Below are 8528 nucleotides of genomic sequence, written 5' to 3'. Positions count from 1 at the left end.
CAGGCAAGTGGGATGGCAGAGAGGCAGCTGAGTCAAAACGAACTGGTCGGTTTTCTGCTGATGTGGAGTTAAAAGGAACTGGGTTACACATGTGGTTTGTGTGTGTGTGTGTGTGTGTGTGTGTGTGTGCGTGTGTGTGTCTGGAAAAAAGTAGAACTAAACCTTGGTTTTCGCTATATGGTTAATCAGAGAGATTCCTGTTCATGGAGCTTTAAACCAAGAGGCCAAATTCAACAGGTGAACTTCCTCTGTTGCGGTGGTTTTAACTGGACAGGTAGTCCTCAACATACGACCACAACGAGCCCAGAGTTTATGTTGCTCAGCGAGACATCTGTTAAGTGAGTTTCGCCCCATTTTATGACTTTTCTGGCCACGGCCGTTCAGTGAATCACTGCAGATGGTTAAGTTAGCCATCCGGTTGTTAAGTGGATCTGGCTCTCCCCTCCATCGACTTTGCTTGTCAGAAGGTCACAGAAGGGGATCAGACGACCCACCGGGTCATTGCAACCGTCATAAATGTGAATCAGTTGACAAGCATCTAAATTTTGATTACGTGACCCTGGGAATGCTGCAAGGGTCGCGTGAAGAGTGGCCTTAAGTCACTTTTTCCAGTGCCGTTGTAACTTTGAATGGTCACTAAATGAACCATTGTATGTCAAGGACTGCCTGTGTTTGAATGTTGAACATGCATGAAAAGGATCAGGGCTTCCATTGTGTAGAGCTGGCCCCCATCTTGACGTATTTTTTTTAAAAATCCCTTCTACCCCAAAAATTGCCCCTGGTGTTTTGCCTGGCTGGGAATTAACAGAAAGGAATCTCTCTCTCTCTCTCTCTCTCTCTCTCTCTCTCTCTCTCTCTCTCTCTCTCTCTCTCTCTCTCTCTCTCTCTCTTTTCCCTCTTGTTCTTTCTCACTCCCTTTCTTTTTTTCTCTTGCCTTTCTCTTTCTCGTTTCTCTTTCTTTCCCTTTCTTTCTCTTTCCCTCTTGTTCTTTCTCTTTCTCACTCCCTTTCTCTTTCTCTTTCTCTTTCGTTCGTTCTCTTTTTCTCTTGCTTTTTTTTCCTCTTTTTCCTTCTCTTTCTCTTTCTTTCCCTTTCTCTTTCTGCCCTGATTTCTGTTTCTCTTTGTTTCTTTCTTTCTCCTCCGTTTTCTCTTTCTCTTTCTCTCTCTCTCTCTCTCTCTATTTCTTTCTCTTTCTTTTCCTCTTTCTCTCTCTCTTGCTCCTTCCTTTATTCTTTCCCTCTCTGCTGCACAACTGCAGAATTTTGAGGGCCATAGTCCGACCCTGAACCCACCCATTGCACTTAACTAATGACAAAGTTTTCAAATCAGCCCTCGTTGACCAAACACTTCTTATCATTTACCCCAAACACGCTGAGCAGGAAGCCACAGTGGTTGGCAACACACTCGACCAAACCCAGCGGACCACATTATAAGAACAAGGGAGCCAACCCCAGAAAAAGTGGGAAGGAGCATCTTTCCATCGGCCTGTGTGCTTTCCCTCACCTATTTGACCTGCATACCTGAACAGGTGAGAATGTTTCTCTCTGAAGCAGGAGGAGCTTCAGCAGCTGATGGTTGCCTGAAGGAGAAGGTGTAAAAACCACAGGAGTAGACCACAGAAAGGAGAAAGAGAAGCTGATCCTACTTTTCTTTGCAACCTAGTGAATGCTATCAGATTTAAGAACAATTAACCAAAAGAAAGTCCCTCCGTCCCAATACACATTTATTCAGGGAAATGTCACTTTGCAACGGATCCTACACTGAAGATGATTACACACACACACACACACACACACACACACACACACACACGGTCAAGAAACGCAATTCAGATAGTCTAATTTTTTTTTCTCTCAATGTAATTTTATCACTGGATCCCTGTAACTACCAAGGGAATCACCTCTGCCGGTTTGATCTTCCTTTCGCAAATGCTGTGTTTCCGTTCTTTTCCAGGAGAGATGCCCCTTTAAATATTTTCTTTCCCCTCTGCAGGGGATTTATAAATGGGATATTGCTTCTTCTTCTTTTTTTTTTTCTTCTTTCCGAAGCCTGTTGGTTTTGTACCTTCCCCGTTGTGGTGACACTTGTAGGTGGGGGAAGGCTGAGCTTTCTGCCTTAGAAGAGAGCTTATTTCAAAGGAAAGGAAGGCCAAATCTGGTGGGCGTTGTGGAAATGTATAGATAGCCCTAAAGTTGAAACTATCCAGGCTTTTTTTTATTGTTTGGATTTTTTTGTGTTTTTTTTTTTTTGTTTGTTTTAAGATTCTCATTCGAAGACGTTCTGAGGTCTTTCTGAGTGGGAAAACGGATCAACCTCTCGAGAAGGTGGAAAACCCAGAAGTTTAATATTGGGCTCCAAAAATTGAAAATGTGGTTCCGTTGGTCTTACTTGAACGCGGCTGGCTTTGGAAAAGAGGCAACGTTTAAACCCCTGGGGGTTTGAGTCGACTAATTGGGCTGGCTTGTGCTTCCTTCAACCTTTTGCATTCGCTCTCGCCTTGCCCTGCTTGTCTCCAAAGCTTCCTCTCTAAAGTATCTCTCCTGTTTCTCAGCCAGAAAAAGGAAGGCTTAGCCATGCAGGCTACCTTGTGCAAAACGTAGCCTCCCGCCTAGCAAGAAGCATGTCAGGCCCAGAGAACAAGCCAAGTGAATTGTCTCAAGCCCTCATCTCCTATCTTGCCAGTAGTGGCATTTATGTCTGTCCTCCCAGGACCGGCCACAGGCAGGTGAGTAAGGCAGGGGAGGGCCTGATCTGAAGACTTAAAAAGGGCTCCCTAAAAATGGCTCTAAAAGTAAAATTTCCTTGGGAGTCCATCTTGACTCTGCTGGCTTAACAGGATAACAGAGTTGGAAAGGGACCTTGGAGGTCTTCTAGCCCAACCCCCTGCTCAGGCAGGAAACCCTAGTTATAGCATTCCAGACAAATGGTTGTCCAATGGCTTCTTGAAAGCCTCCAGTGTTGGAGCACCCACGACTTCTGGAGGCAAGTGGTTCCACCGGTTAATTGTTCTCACTGTCGGGAAATTCCTCCTTAGTTCTAAAGGTTGCTTTTCTCCTTGGTGAGATTTCATCCATTGTTCTTGTCCTGCCTTCAGAGGTTTTGGAAAATAGGGTGACCCCCTTTTCTTTGGGGCAGCCCCTTAGATATTGGAAGACTGCCGTCATGGACATCTCCGCGTAGGTTTTCTGGATGAGATACAAGCAGTTAGCAGGTCGCAAAAAGAGATCACATGAGCCTGGAACACTGCAGCTGTCATAAATATGAGTCATTTGCTAAATGTCTGAATTTTGATCATGTGACTATGAGGATCATGTCATAAGTCACTTTTTTCGGTCCAATTTGTAACTTCGGTTACTAAATGAACTGGTGTCAGTTGAGGATTACCTGTGTCTCCCACATTTTCCCATTTGCTAGGCCCGTGGTGGCGAACCTATGGCACGCGTGCTACAGGTGGCACGCAGAGCCCTCTTTGTGGGCACGCGTGCCGTCGCCCCAGTTCTAGGCCTTCAGCTGGATTTTATGAAACCTTTTCGCTTCAGGCCTCGTGCAAAAAAAAAAAAAAGGTTCAATCAATCAATCACTTTCAACTTCTCATGGGGAAAAAAAAAGATCTCGCAAAGTTGGAATTTATTGATTGAACTTTTTAGTCCAACCCAGTCTGACCTTACCACCTCAGCCACGCCCACCCAACGGGCCACGGCCACCCAATGGGTCACACCCAGCCAATGGGCCACGCCCACCCAGCACCCGACGATACATAATAATAATAATAATAATAATAATAATAATAATAATAATAATAATAATAATAATAATAATAATAATAATAATAATAATAATAATAATTTTATTTGTATACCGCCCTTCTCCCGAAGGACTCAGGGCGGTGAACAGGGCAATACATGTTAAAAGACAAGAATACAAAAATTAAAAGAGATTAAACAAGATGCCCAAGAACTATAACAATAAGTTAAAATACATAAAAAGCAATAAAACCCAAACCCATCACCCATCAGGCCAGGCCGGCTTGTTCGAACAGGTAGGTCTTTAGATCGCGCCGGAAGGAGCGAAGGTCAGGCGCCATCCGGAGCTCAACCGGAAGATGGTTCCATAAATCCGGCGCGCCCACAGAGAACGCCCTCCCCCTGGGGGCCACCAGACGGCATTCTCTGACCGGTGGCACCCTGAGGAGGCCCTCTCTGTGGGAGCGCACTGGGTGGAGGGAAGTTGACGCCGGCCACAGGTGCTCCCCGAGGTATTCCAGACCCATGCCATGAAGGGCTTTGTAGGTCATTACCAGCACCTTGAATTTCACACGGAAGACAACTGGAAGCCAATGCAGCTCGCAGAGCAGGGGTGTAACATGGGAGTGTCGGGAAACTCCCAACACAACTCTCACGGCTGCATTCTGTACCAGTTGGAGCCTCCAAGTGGTCTTCAAGGGCAGCCCCATGTAGAGAGTGGTTTTTGGGTTGCAGTTTGGGCACTCGGTCTCTAAAAGGTTTGCCATCACTGTGCTAGGCTATGAACTTCAGTGGATTAAAAAAAAATCGCACAGACTAAAGGAAATAAATATTTAGTTCTCAAGGGAATGGTTTGCCTGTTTAATTGCTCTTTGCTTTGTTACAGAAGGCTCCAGGTGGGCGTTTTCCAGCCTTGGGGCTGTTTGGCATCCCGCTGCACTTGTTGCATCCTTCACAACAGGTCGAAGGTGTGCCGGAGTGAGTAATTTTGGATGCCCTTCTCTACACATCCTGGATAATCCCCCCAAAATTTCTTCCCCTCAATTAATTGGGGGAAGAGAACTGTTGGGATCTGTGAACTATAATTCAGGAGCCGTTATGCTACTTCTCTGTGCAGTGAGGAAATAAGGAGCATCGCTACCAATAAAAGATAATATTTGTAGCTCAGGGTTCAACTGGGGGGTGGGGGGGAAGAGTCCTTGGTACTCTCTGAGCTTGGTGGTTTTCTTGCAGACATTTTGTGACCCAACTAGGGAATGTCATCAGTGCTATGTTTACAGAGTTTACAGAGAGCAAACCACACCTTCTACCAGTGATCATGTTACCTAGTTAGGTTATGAAATGTCTGCAAGGAAACAACCAAACTCGGAGAGCACCAAGAACCCCACAGTCATCCTCTCTCTCCCCCCCTCCCTCCCTCCCTCCCTCCCTCCCTCCTCCTCCTCCTCCCCTCAAACCCCACATCCTTCTAGCACTGATGATGTTACCTAGTTGGGTTATAAAACGTCTGAAAGAAGACAACCAAGCTCAGAGAGCACCAAGGACCCCACAGTCGTCCTCCTCCTCCTCCTCCCCTCAAACCCCACATCCTTCTAGCACTGATGATGTTACCTAGTTGGGTTTTGAAGCATCTGCAAGAAGACAACCAAGCTCAGAGGGCACTAAGGACCCCCCACATAAGGAGCATTACTGTCTCCTATGAATTCTTCATAGCTGGCTCAGCAATTCTGGGAGTTGAAGTCCACAAGTCATAAAAGAGCCAAGGTTGCCTACCCCTGGCATAGGGTGAAATCACACCACACCTTCCCTTGTCGTACACCAGCCCGACGGAGACTGATCCAATAACTGCGTCTTTGTGTTTCCCATCCCAGGTTTCTAGTGGAGGCCTGTGAGCTCCTGCGGCCCCATCTTCACACCGAAGGCCTTTTCCGCAAGTGCGGCTCGATGACTCGGATCAAAGCTTTGAAGGTAAACTCTAGAGCTGCGGCAAGAGCACAGGTCCCCCCACCTGAGGCTTCCGCTTCCCCAAAATAGTTTTCCTTCCTTCCTTTGCCGAAGCGTAAAACCTTGGCATCTTTCCCCGTTGCCCAGCTTCTCTTTCATGCCTATAAGGGTCTGCATTTCATCTGTTATTTCGAGGGAGTAAATCGAGAGGATTTATTTACTTACAGGAAGTCCTCGACTTTCAACACTCCATTTAATGACCATTCAAAGTTACAACGGCACCGAAAAAAGGGACTTGTGACTCTTTTTTCACACTTACGATCGTCGCAGCATCTCCGTGATCACGTGATCAAAATTCAGACGCTTGGCAACTGGCTCGTATTTATGACGGTCCCAGGATCACGCAATGCCCTTTTGCAAAGCCAATGGGGAAGAAGTCAGAGTCCCTTAACAACCCGTGTTACTAACTTATCAACTGCAGTGATTCACTTAAGAACTGTGGCAAGGTCATAAAATGGGGCCAAACTCACTTAACAAATGTCTCGTTTAGCGACAGACATTTGGGGCTCAGTTGTGGTTGTTAAGTCCAGGATTGCCTGTATTGCAGTTGTTGGAATCTCCAAAACATTTTAAAACAATAAAAAGAGTAGAAACCGCTAAAACGTTTAAAAAAACATTAAAACAGCTAATTTGTCAGTTTACAGCCCTTGGTTGTCACGTGTCAACACTGCTGACATCAGATGTTTTGCTTTGACAACAGATGAAGATGCAACCGTTCTCTTCTGATCTTTTACCCTTAGTGTTAGAGTTAGATGATGCTGGGGTGGCGGGGAGGAATGTGCGTGAGGGTTTAGCTAGACATAACAATGCTGCACCTAGTGTGAGAACCAAGGTTATTGAAATAAGAGATGATAAGAATTGGCGAGCTGGAGAACTGGAGGGGAAGCCTGCATTTCAAACTAACTGGAGAATGTGATTTATGACTGTTAATTGGAGGAGGGAATTGTGCTTTGATGCTACGTGCTCAGGGGAGGCGAACATGACATCACGTTTGCAGCCATGACTTCCATGCCTGTTTTACAGAGAGGAAAACCGAGTCATGTATGGCTCTGGGAGAAAAAGAGGCAGGGATCTTTCCTAGGAGACAGGAAACTGCAACCGTCCTGTGTACATGCCAAGCATCTGAAGTCTGACTACGCGATCCTGGGGATGCCGCAACGGTCGTTAGTGTGAAAAACTTTTTTTTTTAGTACAGTTCTAAACTGAACAGTCGCTAAATGAATAGTAGTAAATCAAGGACTACTGGTTATTGTCAGTTTGAGAACGGGTGTTGGAGCTTGTCTTTGGTAAAGGGTCCTGGAAAGGAAGGGGGATGAAAAAAACGAAAGAAGGAAAGAATGTTCAGTCGGCTGCTTGCGTCCGTTCTTGAAAATCTTCTGCCCCCAAGTGTGAGAAACGAGAAATGTAAAAAGCCTGGAGGATATTAATGCTTTCGATAAGAAAGATACGGGTTTAAAATCTGGGACTATTCGGACTGTTCTTGGGGTCATTGAGAGCTTTTATCTTTCTCCTCTGCTTTCTCCTTTTCCCCTTCCCCTTTTCCTTTCTTACCCCTTTCCTTTCCTTTCCTTCTTTTTCCTTTCCTTTCTCTTCCCTTCCCTTCCCTTCCTTTCCTTTCCTTTCCTTTCCTTTCCTTTCCTTTCCTTTCCTTTCCTTTCCTCCCCTCCCCTCCCCTCCCCTCCCCTCCCCTCCCCTCTCCTCCCCTCCCCTTCCCTTCCCTCTCCTCCCCTCCCCTCCCCTCTCCTCTCCTCTCCTCTCCTCTCCTCTCCTCTCCTCTCCTCTCCTTTCCTTTCTCCTTTCCTTTCCTTTCCTTTCCTTTTCCTTTCCTTTCCTTTCCTTTCCTTTCCTTTCCTTTCCTTTCCTTTCCTTTCCTTTCCTTTCCTCCCCTCCCCTCCCCTCCCCCTCCCCTCCCCTCCCCTTCCCTTCCCTCTCCTCCCCTCCCCTCCCCTCCCTCTCCTCTCCTCTCCTCTCCTCTCCTTCCTCTCTCCTCTCCTCTCCTTTCCTTTCCTTTCCTTTCCTTTCCTTTCCTTTCTCTTTCCTTTCCTTTCCTTTCCCTTTCCTTTCCTTTCCTTTCCTTTCCTTTCCTTTCTACTATTGGAAACAGGATTGCTACTGATGGACAGTTTCCCCCAGCCCTGTGCCTTTGAAATGTCTCTGATTCTCGACCAGGAATTTTTGACTTTGTAGTCCCGCTCATCTGGAAGGTACCAGTTTCAGGAAAAGCAAATCTCGGTGAAGGGGGGACCTCGTCCTGTCCAACGCTTCTGATCTTCTCTTTTAACCATGACCTAAGCTGCCCGATGCTCCCCTTTCAGCCCAGGAAAGATTGCCTGGGCCTTCAGGTGCCATAGCACAGAAGTGAGAGCTGCAGGGATAGGAGGCAGGACCTTGAGCCCCGTAGATTTTGTAAGGTCTTCACTTAAAGAGCTGGAAAAGGCGGGCAAGGTGGGATTTCTGCAACCTGGATGGGATCGCTGGCGTTTCTGCCTTCCAGGCCCGGCTGGAAGCGGGGGAGCGGTGCCTGCACATGGCGCTCCCGTGCGACGTGGCCGCTCTGGTGAAGCAGTTTTTGAGGAGCCTGCCTGAACCCCTGATCTCTGCCGAGCTGCAAGGACCCCTCTGCCAGGTGCAGCAACAAAGCCGAGAAGATCACGACCGGGACTCGCTGACTCTGCTCCTCACCTGTCTGCTTCCCCCGAGCAACTCCAGCATCCTCCGCTATTTTCTGAGCTTCTTGCAGGAAGTTGTGGCCAGGTGAGCCCCCCCCTCCAAATATATCTC

The sequence above is a fragment of the Vipera berus genome (assembly GCF_964194415.1).
Source record: "Vipera berus genome assembly, chromosome: 9".
NCBI lineage: Eukaryota > Metazoa > Chordata > Lepidosauria > Squamata > Viperidae > Vipera > Vipera berus.
Note: the sequence above shows the minus strand (reverse complement) of the source record.